The sequence below is a fragment of the Rhinatrema bivittatum genome, chromosome 12, assembly GCF_901001135.1.
Source record: "Rhinatrema bivittatum chromosome 12, aRhiBiv1.1, whole genome shotgun sequence".
In the NCBI taxonomy this organism is placed as follows: domain Eukaryota; kingdom Metazoa; phylum Chordata; class Amphibia; order Gymnophiona; family Rhinatrematidae; genus Rhinatrema; species Rhinatrema bivittatum.
Window position 1 is genome coordinate 52129757 of NC_042626.1, and position 21646 is coordinate 52151402.

At 43.1% G+C, this 21646-nt stretch overlaps 1 pseudogene; it reads left to right on the forward strand.

Moving 5' to 3' along the window:
• Window positions 1-854: 854 nt before the first annotated feature.
• LOC115074009 lies at window positions 855-20753 on the forward strand (annotated as a pseudogene).
• Window positions 20754-21646: the final 893 nt, after the last annotated feature.

Below are 21646 nucleotides of genomic sequence, written 5' to 3' on the forward strand. Positions count from 1 at the left end.
GAGGTCTTGAAGACTAACTTTTTTTTTTTATGTGCCATTTTGGACCAAAAATAAACTCATTTTAGATGTTAGTTTTCTGGAAAAAAAAAATCAAAAGTGGTTCTGTGGTTGTATGCAAAAAAAAACTTGGAAGAAGAAATTGACCCAGCCAGCAAACCATTTGGGTTTATTGCTCAAACCCTGTTACACTGCTTAGCTGTCCTGGAAAGCAGTGTACTACTGAGCAAAGAACCAGGGTTAGCTTTTTCCAAGCAGCAGTTTGGTAATTCCTCAGCAGCCCAGCATGGCTTTAACTTGCCATTTTCTTTCCTGAACATAGACGAAAAACAAATTAGAAGCATCTTGTTTCCCAACTGGTTCAAAACTACAACTGCAACCAATGAGGCAGCTGAGCATGTTTCTGGAAGCTGACGTGCTGAAATAATAAAAAAATGCATAAAAGGGCTTTGCAGAGGAAAAGGATAGTGTTTGAAGTTACCTTTTAATTTTACACTCTCAAAGTGCTTCAGAATCCTTTGTCCAGGACAGGAATGGGGGCAGAGCTGACCGGATTTGCAAGCCAGTTCAGTTATCTAAAAGCCCCTGTCAAAAAAAATAAACAGAGGAATCCGTATTGCTTCCTTTCTTGTGTGGAAGATACTTTTCCTGCTCTGGAAAGGCTCAAAGAAGAAACTTCCCTAGTAGAACCCCCACCAAACCCCCACCATTCCCATGGCCCTCCCCTTCCCCATTCCCATTTCCTGCCAAAATGTAGTATTCTAATTTAAATAGGTTGTGCAAGCTTACGCGAGCTCCTTTGACAGCGAGGGCAGCAGACTGAGAGGTTCATAGACCACAGCAGCAAGGGACCAAAAATGAATTTAAAAATTGTTCTCGTACTTCTAGTCTTGGCTTTAGCTGTAATTGTTGTCTTAATTTCTCTCCTGCTGTCTGGCCCAGGCAAAGCAAAAAGCTGTGGACCTCCAGCCAACAGGGACCAAGAGGCAAAGCACAACGACCAGAGCTTGGTCTTCTCTGACCTGACTCCGGATGAGTTCTCCCAAGTGGTGGGTTACCTGAAGAAGGAGATCGGGATGGACTTTGTGGCTGCTAACATGGCAAACCCTTCCGACAACTGCATCTATTCCATAGACGTGCAACTTCCCAAAAAGCAAGAGGTGCTGGACTACTTAGACAAAGGAAAACCCAAGCCCAAAAGGGAGGCACTTGCTGTGGTTTTCTTTGGCAACCAACCTGATCCCAATATTACAGAGTTCCTAGTTGGCCCTCTCCCCAAGCCAACCTACCACAAGGATGTCACTTTGAAGAAATACAAAGCCAAGCTCCCTTATCATCGCCGTCCAGTCATCGAGAATGAGTATATGAAAGTACGTTCTTTTGTAGTGAATGAGGAATTCATAAAAGCACCTAGGTTTCTAAGAGATGTTTTAGGGTATGTGAAGGATGAGGATTTTGCTGCCCTCACCACTGCTCCCAGGGGATCCCAGTCTGGCGACCGTAACACATGGTATGTCTTGTTTCAGAATCCACCAGGGGCTGGTTTCTTCCTTCACCCAGTGGGTCTGGAATTTTTGGTGGACCATAGCAGCCTAAATACGTCCCAGTGGAAAGTACAAAAAGTATTTTACAATGGCATGTACTTCAATAGCCTGGCTCACCTGGAAGAGCAATACCACTTGGGCAAGCTGAGTGTGGTGAAGATTAAGAAAGCTACACCGGAGACAAATTTTGCATCCTTGAAACCCCCAAGGGCTTCAACAACAGCCACCCCCTTGCAATATGAGCCCCATGGTCCACGTTACAGTGTCAAGAACAACCAAGTGCTTTTCCAGTCCTGGAGTTTTGCTTTTGGTATTAGTGTGAATATGGGACTACGTCTATTTGATATTAAATTCAATGGAGAAAAGGGTTGTCTACGAACTTAGCCTCCAGGAAGCCATCTCTGTGTATGGCTCCAATGCTCCTGGTGGCATGTTAACTAGATACATGGATGGAGTTTTGGCATTGGGAGGCTTGCATTTCAGATGGTCAAGGGGATTGACTGCCCCTACACAGCTACCTTTGTGGACACACATCACCTAATTGAATCTGAAAAGTCACAGACGACGAAAAATGCCATTTGCATTTTTGAACAAATTCTGGCTTACCTTTGAGACGCACTATTCCAACTTCATTCCCTGTATTATGGAGGGCTACCCAATACCGTGCTAATCATCAGGTCTATTTCCACCTTGGGCAACTATGACTATGTGTTCGACTTCATCTTCTACCAGAATGGAGCAATTGAATCCAAAGTTCATGCCACAGGATACATAACTTCCTCATTTTTCATGGCTGGTGGGATGGAATATGGGAATAGAGTTGGAGAGTACACCCTGGGAACGATCCACACCCATTTCATCAATTACAAAGTGGACTTAGATGTTGGAGGTAAGATCATTCAACTTGTGGTTCTTCAAGCACTATGAAACAGCAAGGGGCTGTCCAGATAGTCATATTAGAATATGCTTGTTGACAATAATGTTGGGTACTCAGGAGAACAGTGAAGCTAGTAGTCAGTCTGTGTTCATTCAGCATATGACAATTTCTATCCACTAAGTCCAATGCAGGCCTATAGTTTAGCTTCATTTGGCATTATTTTACTTAAAAGAATATGTAAGAACCTAAAAAAAATATCACAGGGAGGAATGATGTGTACTCTAAATATTAGACCAAGGGAAATATATTGCCCAACCGTGTCTCATGTATTTCACTGATTATATTTTTAGATTACTGATGTTTATTGTGTTTGCTGACTCTATAAATCACTTTGGGTTGAACCTTAGTTTAAGTAAGACTGTATATAAGCATAACATAAGGGTTTGATGTCTAAAAACTGTTCTGTTTGGGAATGATCTTGTTACTTTGCTTTCAAACACACAAAAATGCTTCCATATCTGGATACATGGAACTTTTTAACTTCCAAAGCTTAAAAATCCAATAACCATCATCTCATACTGTGCAGGCTTAGTGGGGATGAACATTTTTATATTCAGAAGTTGAGCAGACGACAGGCAGGGCTTAGGCTTATGTATCTCCTAAGCAGATAACTAAATGAGGAACTCATTCACGTTGAAGGCAGCAGAGACCCTGAATTATCCAATGTTTTTTTTTTAGTGGATCATTTAAGAGGTTAAGTTACCTTTCCAAACAAAAAAATGCCTTATGAGGAGATGACTTGTTCAAGGTCACACGAGGAATTAGCAAAGCTATCTCCTGTCAGTTCTTTTTCCACCCATGATCTAACCAAGAAAGGAGCCTCCTGTACTGCTGTAGAAGGAAAACGTAGCTGAATGCAGATTCCTGGTGAGCTCTGTCCTGTGCAGCTCATATAAAAAGTTATTGGCTATCTGTGTTACGAAAGGAAGAAGCCGCTGCCTTGTTCTGATATAGTCCACTAATTTAATAATATTTGCATTTAATATATTTGCTGATACAAACGTCTTATCTGCGTTTCCAAATAAGGTGCTGAAAGCAGAGCACAATTCTGAACAGAGAAGCAAGGAGAGATGAATTGCTACCTTATCAGTGTTTTCTGCAGCTGAATAGGAGGTTTTCAGGAAAGCAGCAACTCTGCTGAATCTGTGCTCTTTGGGGGCTTTCCAGGCAATAATACATTCTTTTGATAAATGAGCATAATGTTCTTTGGAAATACTTGGGCAACTCCTTTAGTGCTCTGCGTGCTGCAGCATGCCTTGTTAATATGAAATTTTAAAACACAGTGGGCCTCTCTTCTCTTAAATAGTCTGCTTTGGAGAACAGTGTCAGGTAGAGAGAGACTTTTGGATTTCTTTGCTTAGATTTACTTGTTCGGCTTTCCAAAGCTGTGCTCAAGGCAAGTTCTGTTCATGTATTGTAGGAATTTCTCTGCCCCAGGTGGCTTACAAACTATCAGCGCGCAAGCGCAGACACGCTTGAATTTTAAATCGTGTTCGCACATGCGCCTACCGAGCGTTTAAGTATGCACCTAATTTTAAGAGGTTCCACAAGCAAGCCTACTTCACGTATCTCCCAAAGGACTTTCCCACGGGTATGTAAGCAGATTTTAAAACACGCTCGCACAAGGGACCTTCCCAGTTTTTCCAAGCAGTCCATCAGTTTGCCCAGTCAATATCAAAGTCTTCTAGACCCTTCTGATTCTTCATCCTGCTCGCTCCCTAGTTGACTCCGACCCCTCACCCTGTCCTGTAAGCCCTATAATGCGAGATCTACAGACTTGCTCCTCATCAGGGGCAGCAGTAAAGTTACCGTGGATAACGAGCCAACTCGTGCCAGGGTCTCGGTTTTAAAATATGGAGTTACGTGCGTGCGTGTTCCCTCCGCCTTGGAATGCCCATGCTCCATCCTGCCCCTTATTTTTGACACACATACGGGTACCGGTATACACGCGTGTTCTTTGCAGCTTTTTAAAATTTGCATTGCTTGCACGCAATCCGCAAACGTGTGTAGGTGGGGGTCTTTGCGTGAGCAACGCTTTTAAAATCTCCCTCTTAAGAGACTGATTGATTTATTAAGCATTTTTCCTGTTAAACAAAGAAGGGAAGAAAAGTCATAGCAAATCAGGCCTTAAGTTTGTACCTGAGGGAATAGAGGATGGAATGACTTGTCCAAAGTGCATCAGTGGACAGCTTACAAAATAAAAAGCCAGTCTTCCCTGGCTCCTCCCTTGCTGCTCTAACTATTAGGCTACTCCTGGCAAAGTGTGGTATAGTAACTTTGGGTTACTGAATTATTAGGGACAATTTGAGAAACAATACATCTACAGTGGGGCTAAGTATAATTTATCCTAGGATCTTATTCTAGGATTTCAATGATTGAACAAACTAAATGACGGTGGACATTTAATTTATGCAAGGATAGTATATAAGATTTTAGAAACACACAAATAAATGAGTTTTTGGGTTTTTGGGATAAAATGAATTTTGAAAATAAAATATAAAAATTTTTTAGTGGATAAGAATCAAAAAATTGTTTTGGAATAAATAAAGGAACAATACCAAATGATAATATACCAAGTGCTTGAATAAACGCTGAATTTGCCTGGGGCCCATTGCGTGGCGAGAGGCGATGGATTAAATTCCATTTGCACTAATACTGATGGTATTTGTTCCTATGTGAAGAGTTGATAAGGTTAATTTATTTAACACTTTAAAAATCATAAAAGAGAACATAATACATCCTCCTTTTTTGTATTGAGTAAATTCGTAGGTGAGGATTTCTAGCTTCTGGTGATTGATAGTAACTACTGAACCATATTCTGCATTTTTTTTTATTTTTTTTTTTAGTGATAACAAGTATAATGGAACTCCAAAGCAAAAAAAAAAAAAGTTAATTTTATGTTTATAAAACCAACTGGAATCAAGAGTCGACCCTAACTAATCATTAGTCAAGTCCAGAGCTATGAATCTGGAGGTCGTGGTTTGATTTCACCTGTCACTATATGACCCTAAACAAGTCCACTTAACCTCTCTCTGCCCAGATTTAGAATTTAAGATTTGAATTCTCTTGAACTATAGCTGTGTATAGTTGTGGTATGATTTACATGATTCTAACAATGATTGCCTCCTTTAACTGAAGCCCTGATTGCATACTTAGGATTCACTGAAATAACCTTGCATTTGCATGCAGCAGTAAAATGGATTTTTTAAACAACTTTCCATCAGTAATCTGATAACATCTATATATACATACTCCCTGTCACTGGATTCCCAGAAAAGCAATATGCACCATTATAGGATATGCCAGAAACGTTTTCTGAAATTGTACCTGTGGGCTGTCTGTCTGTTGGTATAACCTTAGATCCACAACAAAAGGGCAGCACCTGGGTACAGATTTAAACAACCAATGGGCTAAGAACATAAGAAGTTGCCATACTGGGTCAGACCGAGGGTCCATAAAGCCCAGCATCCTGTTTCCAACAGTAGCCAATCCAGGTTACAAGTACCTGGCAAGTAACCAAACATTAAATAAATCCCATGCTACTAATGCCAGTAATAGCAGTGGCTATTTCCTAAATCAACTTGAAACTGCTTTAACTGCAATGACTTCCAGAGCATTGAGTAAAAATATTTTTCTCCGATTTGTTTTAAATGTGCTATTTGCTAACTTCATGGAGTGCCCTCTAGTCCTGTTATCTGAAAGAATAAATAACCAATTCACATTTACTTTTTCTAGTCCTCTCATGATTGTATAGACCTCTGTCATATCCCCCCTCAGTAATCTCTTCTCCAAGCTAAACAGCCCTAACATCTTTAGTTTTTCCTCATAGGGGAGCCATTCCATCCCCTTTATCATTTTGTTCGCCCTTCTCTGCACTTTCTCCAGGGCAACTATATCTTTTTTGAGATGCGGCGACCAGAACTGCACACAGTATTCAGATAACAGGACCAGGGGGACACAGGGTGCAGCATATGACAACCTCCTGGTTTCCTACTGCATTTAACAGTTGTCAGAAAATCCTTTTATGTTTATTTCTAAATGTCACTTATCGCAAAAGAAACAGTCATAACATTTCATCAGGGCCTTCGTTTTGCTTTTTTTGTTTTTCCCATTCAGTTTGTTTGGGGGGGGAGGTTAGCACTTTTTTGCTTATGCGGTGATACAATAAATCCCTTTGTCTGTCCAGAAACATGATAACTTTCCTCCAAGCAGACCAGTTGGGATTACATTTAGGGCAAAGGCCAACCACGCACTTGGAATGCACCCGTTTGAAAATGACTGAAACCCGAAGCTTGAGGGTCATTTTCAATAGGGGTCACCTTGAAAGATGTATATATCCACATGATTTTCATTTCACCCTGGTTTCTGAATGCTGGGTGCATAATTACTTGGATGGTTGCATAGTTGATACCATTTTTAACCTGAAGATCTAAAAATAGGGACTTTGTTTTGATTTAGATGACCAATATCAAGAGGATTCTGAAGCTGCTTTGAAAGGGGCACTGTCCTCTCCAGCTTTTACTCTGTGTGTTTGTATATATTAACATCTCCCAGGAGTGTTGTTCCATCTTTAAGAACTGGCTCTCTGAGAACATGTTTGGAAACAGTGTTTGGTTTAGGCCCCTGTGGCTTCAGAACAAAGGAGACCCACATTTAAATTTCAGGCCCAGGCAGGGCTGGCGGGGGGGGGGGGGGGGGGGGGATTGGGTATATTAACTGCAGCGGAGGGCGAGAGATCTGCTGGGTCAGGAACGACACTGAGAGGGGCACGCAGGAAACGTCCCCTGCTGTAGCTTTCAGCCAGCAGGTGACCTCTCTAAATCATCCTGAGGAAGAAGGAAGGAAGACCAAAAGACATTACTATTTGTAATTCGAGATTACAAAAATGCTTTTAAGCAGCTTTTCAACATAGCTGAGCAAACTGGCAGCTTTTGGGACTTCTCAGCTGAAAGCGAATGGTTCCATAAACCTTTATTGACAAAAAATAGTTTCTCAAAAATAAAGCCCTCTAAACTGTTTCTTGGCTAGCTGTGAATTTCAGGGTTTTGCTTTAACAGCACAGTGAAAATGTAGTAATTCTGGATTTCTATTCTGCCTTCCATGGCTAGCTAGACCTCTTTTTTTTTGCTGTGAAGCTCAGAACGTGAGTTTGTCCCCCGAGATGGTGTCTTGAAAACAGTGGGAGAGCAACGGTCTGACCGTGCTGGCCTCATCATCTGAGAACAGCCGAGCGTGCAATAAAAGTACCCGGGTACACTGGATGGGCAGAATGATTGTTTTATGCTACTATGTTACTATATAAACAAGTAAGACTTGGCAGGTGCCAAAAAAAAGAGACTGCGTTGGCATTCAATCCATAATGAATGGAGATACAGATTCCCTTCACTCTTTCACAGCCCAAGTGATATGGTGTAATGCTTTCTTCTGTCCAGCAGAGGTCCTCCAATCTCAGTCGTACATCAACGTTTATCATTTTAGTTCTTGTGTTCATTCAGTATCTGCTGAATGAACATTTTTTCCTGTTCTATCTAAGCAGGTCTGCTGAAGGTAACGCGCTCTGCTGGCTCTCCCATTGAGTCAATATCCCTCAGAAACTGAGACAAAATGTAAAGATTTTTGTCCATTCTAATAATGAATGAATACTTAGCAGCCCACAGCTATTTGCTGGAATAGACCCATAGGTTCTGATATTCAAGATCTACATTCAACTTTGCACTTCCTAAATTGGCTCTTAATCTCACACCACAAACTATTACAGCAACTATATAGTTACACAGTAAATGGCATCAGAAAAAAATGACCAATCAGCCCATCCTAGTTTGCCCAGTTATTTATGTTCAACGCTGCTGGCTAAAAGAAAAAATAGTTTTCTCTCTTATGTAGAAGTCTTCTGAATCCCCTAATCACAAGTAATCGTAATAAAATAGGGCACCCATTCGATTGTAAATCCTGGGCCAACTCAGCAGCAGGGATGTGTGTGCCACTGTGTGGGAGGACTTTGAGTTTGGTTCCCTGGGCCGGGCCAGAGCTCGGAAGGCAGCGGACGCGGTGTTCATGCAACAGTGACTCCAATGATCAGAGTCAGGGCCTGCGCTGTAGGGATTCCAAAAAATAATGAAAGAAGCTGACCGTGAGCTGCAAATCCAGATACTTGTACCTGCAAACCTCCTGCTTGATTGCTTTAATCCAATCTCAGTTTGGGGTGCAGGGAAGTCCCTACTCACCTGGGCTGTTGGGTTTCGGGTTATGATTTTTTTTTTTCAGGCCACTTCTACTTTTGTTTCACCAACGTGGCATCCTAAGAGCGATGGCTTTGAGAGTCTATACCCCAGCCTTTTGCCTTTGTCTTGCAGGCACAAGAAATTCCGTGGTGGGGCATGACATGACCTTCGAGTCAGTGGATGCCCCCTGGGACTCCAAGATGAAGATCCAGAGACCCAAGATCACAAAAGTTGTCCTGGATAACGAGAACCAAACTGCCTTCCGGCTCCATTCTGCCATGCCCAGATACATCCAGTTTGCGAGTGGCCAGAAGAACAAATGGGGCCACGAGCGCTCGTACAGAGTCCAGATTGTCAGCTTTGCTGGGGACTATCTGCCAGAAGAAAGTTCTGTCGAGAATTCAATGACTGGGCCAGGTAAGAGGATTGGTGAAATTGTATAAAGTCCTGGGGCTCTCATTGTCCAGTATTTATGTGGAGGCTTTAGGTTTTCTTGCACTTATTGACCTTAGGATGTCACGGCGCCATTCAGTGGGAGAGCGCCTCAGTGCTGACCCTTGGCAGAATCAAAAGGCTTTGCTCTAAGGGATGCCAATCCTAGGAGGAGCCGAGAAGATGGCACCCTCGGCATTGAGCAGAGCGTGGGGCGGTTGGTCCGGGATGAGGCCAGAATCCGAGTGCCGAGCCCAGCCTGCGACAAGGTTGGGATAAGGCATCCAGGCAAGGGAAAAGCCAGGATCAGGAATTTCAGGCACAGGCATTGGCAGGAGCAGATGTTCCAGGCAAAGGTAACAGCAGGATACCAGCAATTAGCAGGGAACTATAGTCCCCAAGAGCCGAGCTGTACCAGCAAAGGCCTTGAGTTTGTGTGGGGTTTAAACATAGGTCTCAGCTCTTAAACCCACCTTTGGCCAGATGCCTGGTCTATTTCTGCCTGATAATAGTCAGCTTAATATACTGCAAGGTCCTCTATTCACCTGGCTGCCCGCTAAGAAAGCTGCCTTAGGCTTCAGAGTTGTCAGTTCAAGCCCAGGTGTGCCCGACAATCCCTTTAGAGTCAATAGGAAGTGGGCAGCTGCGAGCTGAGCTTGGTCCCTTGCTCTTTCCTCACATCATTTTTTGAACTGGGGCACGAAATGGACAAATCACCCCCGAGTGTAAAGCAGCTTAGCGTGAAAGAACTGGGTAAGGCTGTTCCTACAACATGCAGCAGGAGCCCATCAAGTGAGCTGCAGCAGCAGGAACTGAGTGTGCATCTGTATAGCTAGGACTTCATTCGCGATTGTAATATTTAGATAAATAGCCCCGACACACCAATTTCAACCTTGTGGTTAGATGAAGCATGGGCTGGGGACATCGAGAAAGGACCTCGATTTAAAAAAAAAACCAAACAAAACGAAAACCAAAAAACATTATACATGCTTAAAAATGGGTTTTTAAACCGTGTATGTGGGCTTTTGAAAATTGCAGCAATATATTCCATTGAATTGTCCATAGGATTTACCCATGTAAGTGCACTTTATACAGGTAAACGGCTTTTGAAAATTATTACAAACGTAGTTACATGTGCACGTGTAAATCCTTTTGAAAATTACCCCCAGGGGAAGTAACTTCAAAGGGGCGTGCAAGCGAACATTGACGTGTGTGTGTGTGTGGGCACGCGCCCAGGGACATGGCTACTTTATAACACGTGCGTATGTTACAAAATAGCCTGGACGCGAGTGTGTGTGTGCATCCTATTTTAGAACTGGGGGCGCAGAGCCGCGCATGTCCGGGTATGAACAGCGCAAGTGGGGGAATTTTACAACCAGTGCGTGTCCACTCCATGACCAGTTTCACCAGTTTGTCTACCAGTTTGCCCAGTGAGAACTGGGTCCTCCAAATCCCCCCCCCGGTTTAATAGCCTGCACTCCCCCCAGTTACTCCAAACCCTTTTAACTTCTCAAGGATGGCTGGTTTTTGGTTTTTTTAAACTTACACCTCCTCCGTAGCGGAAGTTACGAGGCACTGGACCCGGACGCGTAAGCACTTGCGTGCACATCTCTTGGCCCCTATCCCAAAACGCCCAAACCCTGCTCCACACCGTGCCCCTTGTTTGAGTTGCAGCAGGCAGCTTTTAAAATCCACTGGGCCTACGGGCTTGCACATCTCCCAATTTAGGCCCATGCCAGGCTTTTAAAATTCCCCCTTAAAGCGTTCAGTGCCAGGATTCGGGGCCTGTCATTTTCTCAGTCTTGTCATCAATTGCACTGGGTGGTTGAGGCAAGATGGGCTTGGAGTTTCATTAAATAAATAAATAAATAGATCTTTTAATTGGGCTAAAAGTAGTGAGAGGCCTAACTTAAGTGAAATGCCTTCTTTCCACTGGGTGCAGGAAGGACTGCATTGACTTACTGAAAGGGCATGGAGGGTGGTGGCTGAGGCAAGCCTTGACCACGGGTCCGAGGACCCTTCCTGAACTGCAGTCCAAAGCTCGAATCCTTCAGGGCTGCCAGGAGGCACTAACGGCTGGCGAGGCAGCTTTGACAATGGCTGTTGTTGATGTCACAGCGCGCTCCGACTTTACCCGCTGTTTCTCTTCAAGGTACAAGCTGGCGATCACAAAACGCAAGGACGAGGAACCCATAGCAGCAGCGCCTACAATCAGAACGATCCTTGGACGCCAACCGTGAGATTTAGTGACTTCGTTGACAACGAGCCCATCAAGGACGAGGTGAGTACCCTGGAATCCCCAGTCTGAAGGCGGCTGTGTAGTGCTGAGCATAGGGCCAAGAAATAAGCCATCCCAAATCCTCTTTCAGTGTCCATGACGCTCTCTTCCCAACTCCGTGCTGGCTGCTCCCGTCTCAAGTTTAAAATTCTAATCTGATTGAGAGCTCTGCCCGGGCTCGGATTCCTTGCTCTGCTTCCCACTGCTGGCCTTCTCCCTCAGCAGTCCTTTTTTTACAGGGTTGAATGATGTTCCCTCATGGACAAATTCCATTGAGCTTCTGGAAGACATTCAGCGCAGAACAAGCATGTCAAGGTTATCTGGTGACAAGTGCTATTTAAGTCAAAAGAACCCTAGGCTAATAATAAAAATACATAATACTAGTAAACACCATATTACTTCTTCCACCTCAGCCCCATCCAACCACAAGTCTTATAAAAAATTGTGACAAGCACTAAGTCAAGCAATTGTAGAGAATTTCCTATAACCCAGAAAGATTCCTACACCCAGATGGATGGATGCCACTGGTGGGAGAAGTCAGGAGCAGGGCCATAGGCAGAGGAACAGGGATGGAGATCTCCTAGGAGAGCAGGCGGTGGTGGTGGTGGTGTCTCTGGATGGTCATAGAGCAGCAGGCAGGGAGATCTTCCAATTTTTTTTGGGCACCTTCAGAACTGGTTGCCCTAGTCCCGTGCCTTAGGTTGCTTATGCCTTAAATCTGGCCCTAATCAGGAAGATCCTGGCAGTTTGGGAGGAAATCCTGTGTCACTATGTTTGCACATGGGTGAGAGATCAGCTTAGTCTGTGGCGAGATCTGCAGTTTCATCCCAGATTTTGTGGTGGGGTCCAGACTAACTTTGCCAGCTAACTGGAACCAGTTAGCTGGCAAAGAGAAACAAACTCTGTGCTGTATATCAAGACGATAACTGGAACCCATTTTCCTGGCAGGGTCTAGACTCAAGATCCTGGAAGGGGTGAATTTGTTTTTATCTGATAGCTTCCTCTGTTTCTTTGGGCTTCCCAGCTCAGTTGGAGCTAGGGTTGGGATCTGATGTCAGGAGTCCTCATTCACAACTGCCTGGGATTTCCCCCCTATTTCTCTATAATCCCCTCCAGTCCTTGCAACAACAGTCCTTCCAGGACATTGCAATCATAGGACTTAAATCCAGACTCTAGGTGTTGCCATTGTGCAATGACTTTGATTCCCTTCCCCATAGGGGACTGTGTACATGGCCTCGCTCCACAGCATCCCCAGCTTCAGTTGATCCGGAGAGCAGAAGACCTGAGCCAGGAAACAAATCCAAATCCCCCCACCAGGCCGGCCCCTGGAAGGGGTGAGCTTTCTTTGCTACCAACATCTGAAGCAGCCCTCAGATGGTCCCAATGGGTATAATCCAGTTGTGGATTGGGACTGAATCCTCTATGCCCATGCTTACCTGGGGTGAACGGGAGCATCATAGAATCCTGTGGGATTGTCCCAGCTGGAACTAGCTGAATGGCTTGGACATCACTGGAGAGTTTTATTCCAACCACAGACCAGGTATAGCCATGAAAGAGGGGCGGACGCCAATGCCATTTTTTTTTTTTTTTACCTTGATTGATGCTGTTATGTCACTTTGCATCTAAACTGAACTGGCTTCAAATTTATTGCTAGACTGAATTTTTCAAGTGAAACCCCATTATACGTAAACCAGTAGGATGCTGAAACTGAATCGTGTTTCGTTTGCCTGTTTGTGCAGTTTCTCAAAATAAAGCAAGTACCTTGGGAAATAGCCAAGCAGCCATTGTTCTAGATAGTGCTCAGGCTCGGATTTAGGCATGGGCAACTACTTCTGCTTGCTTTAGGGCCATGTGCTGGCACAAAAAAAAATGGGAACTCCTTCTTTTCCCACCTGTAGGCAGGCCATACTTTGGACTTAACTATTTGTTCGTGAATAATGGGCCTCTTTGGACGCATGCCATGTTTCTGGCATCAGTGTTCCTTGGATTGATCATTCTTTGATTCATTGCACAATAAGTTGTTCAGCCACCTCCTTTCTCAGGACTACTACCCCTCGTAGGATTCTACGTATGCCACAAATTGATATCGATCAATTGTGCTCTCAATGGCTTCCTTCTCTTGTTGATAGGGACTGATCAATCATTGGCAGTCCTCTTTCCATTCTGCCTTAAACACATTAGGCCCTATGAAACCTCTGGTTATTCGTCTAAATAAAACTGCTCAAGATAGTTAATACCTTTGTTGCAATTACTTCTGGGTGCTCATCTGCTCTTCCTCTTTCAAACGTTGGCTGGCAGGACTTTGCAACTGCTTCATGTCTGCTATAGTTGGGTATTTGGAGGATAATTTTTGTCCATTCAACTCATGCTCCTCAGCCTTGATAAAGGTGTTGGGCCCTGAGGTGTGAGCCCTTTTATGATCAAGCTTGCAAATGCTTCTCTTCTCGAAGACATGGTGCCTCCTTCATTAAAAACAGCCATGGTCCGCCTTTTACTGAAAAAAGCCAAGCTGGATTCTGTAGATCCCTCAAACTATCGGCTGTTCTCCTCCCTACCTCTTCTCGCTAAAATATTAGAGAAAGTTGTCCTTATTCAGTTGTAGGTCTCTTTTTGGAGGAGAACAAATTCCTCCATAATACCCAGTTTGGCTTTCGTCGGCGATATAATACGGGATCCCTTTTTCTTTCCAGTTTCAATAATATTCGGCAGAGTTTTGACTCTGGTATTAGTTATTTCCTCATTCTATTAGGAATATCAGCTTTTGACACTCTCAATCACATTGCTGGATAGTATGAAGCTGCTGGACATTTCATCCACCGTTTACTCCTGGTTTAGCTCTTTTCTTTCTAATCATTCTTTCCAAATGGTCATTGGTGATTCTTCTTCCGAACTGCACCACTTGAGCATGGGTGTTCCCCAGGGATCCTCCCTTTCCCTTGCTCCTCTGAGCCCCTCTGCTCAATTATGTCCGAGCTAGGTGTGTATTTTAGTTTATATGCAGATGACATACAGTTTATTTCTATTCTTCCAACAGTCACATCGGCGATGGATAAACTAGCCATCTGCATGACAAAAATCAGAGTGGATGACCGACAATATGCTGGCCTTTTAACATCAGGAAAATGGAAATTTTGCTCCTTTCCCCTTCCCCTTTTTAGATGCCCCCTCATTTGAAGGCTGTACTATCCCTGTTCTGTTGAAGGCATGAAACTTGGGGTCCCTGGTTCAATCTTATTACAAGCTTCTCTGTTCTGATTTTCACACCATCATTCAATCCTTAATCTTGTCACCCCTGGATTATGTAATGGACTCTTCTTAGGTCTATCCAACTCTCATTTCCATGCTCTTCAATGAATCCAATATTCTGCGGCTCGTCTAAACTCTGGCACTTCTCTACGTAGTCACATTTCTCCAGTCCTTGCTGAGTTGCACTGGCTGCCCATCATATGGTGTGCACAATTCAAAACGCTCACCTGGATTTTTAAGGCCCTGCATGGGTTGGACCCACCTTGTTCATCTTCCTCTGTTTGGATATAGCAGCTGGCCCGTAGCCTCTGCTCTTCCTTCCAGAATTTACTAGAAATTCCCTCCTTTAAATATGCACGGCTATCAGATTCTTGAAAGCGCATTTTTTTTCTATTGCGGGCCTAGCCTTATGGAATAATCTCCCGCTGGAAATTAGAGCCAAAAAGGATCCGCTTCGTTTTCGGAAGCTGCTAAAATCTTATCTGTTTACTCTGGCCTTTTCTGACTGATGTGATTCCCTTCTTCCTTTCAGATTTCCGGTAGCATTTACTCTTTGATTGCTAGTGCTGTTCAATATTATGTTATTGTTTGTCCGATTTTATTTTGTATGTTTTTTGTTCTCCGCTGAGATTTGTAAATTAGCTGAAAAGAAGTTTATATGTATAAATAAATAAAATTAAATAAATACATTTTAAAGTCACCTTGAGATTTTTTATCGATTAGCAGGGAAGGGGGGTGAGGTAGGCAGTTTGCCCACAAGTTTTCTCTTCTTTCATACACACACGCTCTAACACATTCATATGTTCACTCTCACATGCTCTCTCACATATGTCCCCCTTACCTTCACGCCCTCCCCCACATACAATTGCCCCCCCACACACACAATTGCCCCCCCTCATATGCATTCGCTCCCTCCACACTCACTCACTATCTCTCCCCACCCTGAACCCATCAGCAGCAACAGCCTTCTCCTTGGTGTCCCCGCAGCTGATGGAGCTCCGCCTTCTAACCATGCCATATCCTGCTCCTGCCATGGGCCAATGGGACTTCTCATTCTTCCTGCCCCTCACAGGCCAATCAGAAGGGCAGGAAGGAGGCATCCAATTGGCCTGTGAGGGCAGGAGAAAGGGAGACGACCAATTGGACACCTTCCATTCTGTGCAGACCGCAAGGGCTGCTTCACTGACAGGAGCAACAGGGCAGCTGGAGTTTTTAGGTGTTGGCCTGGAGCCCTGGTAATTCCGTTAGAATTCCAGAGTCTCCAGGTCAAATTCCTAGAATTCTCAGATATGGCAGGCACAGCTTCAAAGGGTCACCACCATGGCCTCTGCCTCTGAGATACCTCAATGAACATGTATGAGGTAATAAGAAACTCCATATCAAAACCAATTGCAGACATCATTAACTGCTCTCTCTCCCAGGGTCTAGTTCCTGACCAACTTAAATTAGCCATTCTCAAACCTCTACTTAAAAAACCTAACCTTCCAACCACAGATCCAGCTAACTTCCGCCCAATAGCTAATCTGCCATTGATCGCCAAACTTATGGAAAAGATAGTCAATAAACAACTATCTGAATATTTGGAAGAAAACAACATTCTTGTATCTTCCCAGTATGGCTTTCGGAAATCGTTAAGCACTGAATCTCTCCTTATCTCTCTTACCGATTCTATTCTATCTAATATGGACAAAAAACAACCACATCTTTTGATACTACTAGATCTCTCTGCAGCCTTTGACACTGTCAATCATTCATCTCTATTAAAATGTCTGGCAGATATAGGCATTAAAGGAACAGTCTTCAGCTGGTTCAAATCCTTCTTAGCAAATAGACAATTCAAAGTAAAGATTAACAACAAAGAATCACAACCGATCCCTTCCAACCGGGGGGTCCCTCAGGGTTCCTCCCTTTCCCCTACCCTCTTCAACATTTACCTCTTACCTCTATGTCATCTACTTACTAAACTAAACCTAACTCACTATCTCTACGCGGATGACATCCAGATACTCATCCCAATCTCAGAATCCTTACAAAAAACCTTGACTCACTGGAACAATTGTTTGCAACAGATCAATCATCTTCTCTCCAGCCTTTGCCTCATTCTTAACAATAACAAAACTGAGATCCTAATCATCAATCAAGACATCAACATCAAACTTCTAAGCCCAGCTGACCTACTCAACTCATCCACTCCCATATTAAATCACTCACCACATGTTCGAGATCTAGGTATCATGCTAGACAATCAGCTCAATTTTAAAAAATTCATAAGCACAACCACCAAAGACTGTTTTTATAAGTTACAAGTCTTAAAAAAATTGAAGCCTCTTCTTTATTTCAATGATTTTCGGATGGTCCTACAAGCCATTATTCTATCAAAAGTTGACTATTGCAATTCGCTTCTCTTTGGCCTTCCATATTCATCCATCAAACCCCTCCAAATGCTACAGAACTCTGCAGCCAGAATCCTTACCAATACGAATAAAAGAGATCACATCACCCCCCATTCTCAAGCTCCTCCACTGGCTGCCTATAAAGCAAAGGATCCTATATAAAGTACTCACCGTAATTCATAAATCCATTCACAATATCTCTCCTCTTCAATTATGTAACCAACTACGCCCTCACTCCTCCTCTAGACCCATCAGAGGAGCATATAAAGGCACACTCTATGTACCTTCAACAAAATCCTCGCATTATAAACGTGCCATATCTACAGCAGGCCCCATTCAATGGAATGCGCTCCCACCAGACATTCGGCTTGAGCTCTGCCACTCTTCATTCAAAAAAAAACTTAAAACCTGGCTCTTTAGCCAAGCTTTTCCAGGACCATGATCATCATTTTTTCCCCTCCAACCAGCAAGAGCATATCTTCTTCACAAACCCCCATTTTCCATACCACTACCTACTTCGGTATCTAATCTCTTGCTGCAGGACACTTGAGACTTTCTCACTTATACGTTATAATTTTTATGCTCAATAAGACCTGTCAACTTAATTGTTTAAGTCTTTTTCTTTCCTTTATCTTTTGGTCATCAATGTTACAACGTTATTGTTAAATTTTGAACTTATGTACTCTGTTCCAAGTTTCATAACCTTGTTCTATGTAATGCCTTTTGGCAATTTTCATGTTCTGTTTCAATGTAAACCGATGTGATCTTTATTACATATAGGAACACCGGTATATAAAAATCTAAAAATAAATAAATAATATTACATAGATTTGAATACATTGGAATCTATCTCATGCATATTCATTGTGGCTATCCTGAAAACCTGACTGACTGCAGGGCTCACTGGACTGACATAGAACAATATAAATGGAAAACTTGTCCTGAATGAGTAGGGTACAGAATTTTTACAGAGATCAACATTTTTTTTGTATACTAAAGTTCTAGTAGCCATAGTGGTTCTGGAGAAAACTGGGTTCCCCTCAGCCTGTGATACCTTCTATTGGACCAGAATTTAATTTATGAGGATATATATATATATATATATATATATTTACATTTATTAAAAATGTATGACTCGCCTAACTCTGAAAGGCCTAGGCGATGTACAAGATAACATTCATAAAACATATGATGATGTATGTTACCTTTCAAGAACAAGTAGGTCCTTTCTGCATGCATCCAGGGCTCTGCAATAAGTGACGGGCTGGCTCGTTTGTTTTCTCCCTAGGATTTGGTGGCCTGGATAACCACCGGCTTCCTCCACATCCCTCACGCGGAGGACATTCCCAACACGGTGACGGCAGGAAACGGGGTCGGCTTCTACCTGAGACCCTACAACTACTTCGACGAGGACCCTTCTGTCCACTCTCATGATGGCGTCTACTTCACCTCAAACCAGGACGCTGAGAAGTGCGAGATCAACCAAGTGGCTTGTCTGTCGAGAACCGCGGCCTGTGTCCCCAAGCTCCCTCCTTTCACCTATGATGGCTTTGAGAGCATGTTAGTCCTCTAACAGCACTGAACTGGTTTCAGGCAACAGAATCACAGGACGTTGGACATTCAGCATCCCCCCCCCCCCCAATTCTGCACCATAACACCTAAAGGAAGAGTGAAATTGCCCTGTCGGAAATGTCACCCGTGCATTAAAAACTCATTTTCAACCCACTGGCAACATATTTACACTTTGTGTCCTACAATTTAGTTTAGTTACCCTAAATTCTGTCAACAGGCAGGAGCTCATATATTTAAATCTTAGAGGGGTGTCTGTAAACAAAAAACCAAAAAAAAAAAAAAAATCCAAACCCAACCCAGCGCCTTCTCTGGCTTCAGCTGCACTTTGAATTAATGAGCAGCCAGTCAGAAATCAGCAGCAGTCCTGAGGGCCCCTCAAAAGCTGCCTAGCGGAGCCTACTTTGCTGAGTGAACGTCCGTACGGATACATGGATCCCTCCTCCACAAAACAATACCCCTGTCTGAATTCTATCTGACATATCCTGAATATGTGGACACACAACACAGACGTTATTAGAGGGACAAGCAAAAAACACGTGCACATGGCGATCTGATAAGCTTTCTTCCCTTGAAAAAAAAATGGGCTAAATAAACACTAACCACACGCTGCTTATTACATTTCTTCCTTGTTAGTCAGGTGATTGCTGCTTGATAGTGCTTAACGGATTTCAATAGTTTAAAAAAAAAATAAAATCCAGCAAGCACACACTGTGGTCTTAAGATACCAGTTTCATGAGTTATCTTCTCATAGTATGAGCTGTACTATTAGATGAGGCCTCTATAGACAACCTAAGTTTTCCTGGAATTATCAGCATTTAATTTTAAATTGGGAGTGAACATTGACATGGAGGAGGAGCTTTAAAATGATTGTGGGTTGTTTTTGTTTTTTAATCTCAGATAAAAATCAAACTTAGTACAGGGGTGCTGCAGAGGTATCAAACTCCAGGGATGGAGGAGACGCCTGCTACTGCATTCAACCCCTTCCAGCTACCTACTGGTGCATGTTAGGTGGAGTTTCTTGCATTACAATCCTAGATCTGACTAAACAAGATGTTAAAAGAAAAAAAAACAAAAAGGGGGGGGGGGGGGGGGTAACATGACCTCGTCCACAACCTTTTAAATCCAATCGTGGATTACGATCCCAACCGCCAACACCTTCCTTCCGCACGCCTATCGCCCCAACCAACGGTAAATACTGGGGATCGCTGGGGAGAGTTCAGCACATCATTAACCTATCTCTGTGGTGACCTGAGCAAAAAAACCATTAGGACTATCCAGTCTGCCCAGTTCTCCCCATCCACACTGCCAAGGACATATCCCAGCTGCCAGCCAGAAAAGCTCGAGGGCCACTCCTTATTCAGATCGTTTTTTCTTGACTTCCGTTTTAGTTCTCTACCATCTCAGGCAGATGATACGGCTTAGATTTGTATTTATTTTATTTTTTTTAATATTCTGGACAGAAAACAAAAGAAAAACCTCATAGGTCCAAATTGAAAACTTTTTTCCCTAGTTGTCTTTCACACGTTTCCTGTCCGGGTCTTTTCTAGGAAGCTAACGTAAAAAAGACTCCGAATACTGTCACTAATTAAATATCTTAATTATCACCAAATCCTTTTTCTTGGACTGACACACATTAATTATCCAAGGATGATTCTGTCTGTGGGATTATCTGATTATGTAATTATCTAGGAAAAGGTCAGGATTCCTGTTGTGTAAGCAGTTTGTTGAAGCAAACTCCAGTTTTTATCAGGAGTTTAAGCAGGGTGGGGTGGGATGCCTTATCTGCCTGGGCACAGGTGAGAGCTTCCTACCTGTCCAGGTGTGACAAATTCTAATCATGCAGCATTAATTGGAAAGATTTAAAGCTAGAAGGACACTCAAGACATGTTTTTGCATTAAACCAACATGTGCTGGATTTCTGCAATTTTGGATACCATCCCATGTTCAGGGTGCCAGGGTTATGACTACAACAAAATTTGAATGCATAATGACTTTTTGGCCTTGTGCTGAGCTGCACCCCCTTATAAAGGCGACCTGAAGGAGCCTAGTACATTTCCTGTTAAGATTGTGCTGGTGTACAATACATGACAGCATCAACTGAGAAATAAAAGAATTATGACCTTTCTGATCATGCCACGGAGTCTGATGAGTTACTTATTTATTCATTCAGTCACATTTATATTGTGCCCCTCCCCCGAAGATCCAAGACAGGATTATAAAACATAAAATACAACAAAAATTATAAAACATTATAAAATACCCAATAAAGGGTTTTAGCACATGGTCATATACCCTAGGTAGTGCACGTGATTGGTCTTTTGTTCAAACTATCTTATTCTAAAGCATGGAATAATATTTACTCAATGACATAGCTGGATTAGTTAAAGGTAAATTGCTGCCTTTGTATTCTGTGCTCCAGCTGAGAAGAGCAGATGGCAAAGTGATGATAATAATCATCTCGTGTCAAATCAAATATGTGCAATGCAATTTTCAAAGCCATATACCCAAGTAAATTGTCCTCGGCCCAGCTAAAAGCATGCACAGGGTTCCATGGCGCGTGTGCTGATTGCCGGATCGCGAGGAAGCATTCCTGGGCGTGTGTTGAGGCCAGAGGAGGAAAACGGTGCACGCATGTTCCGTCTTCAAAAAAATACTTGCATGCCCCTGCCTCTCTCTCTTGGCCACCTGCCCAAATACTCACTAGCCTTGTTTTCAAAGGCTGGTTTTCCTTTGGAAATTAGCATTAAAAGTGTACGGGTAGTTTGCAACAGCACGGGATGTTTCAAATTGCCATGCTTACTTTGCGATTGTTTCAGCGCTCCAAGCCCTTCCAGAGTCTAGCATAAAGTCATTTCTGTTCACTAGCTAGATGCCCCTTTAAGATAATAACAATAGTTTGGCTGTTACAGGCTGGGACACATCCTGGAGATGCCTAATGAATTTACGCAAAAAAATGGATGGTTTGGCGTAAGTGAGGTTAATGCTCGCGAGCAGTGATCTCATCATTCTCTCTTGGCTGGATTTCT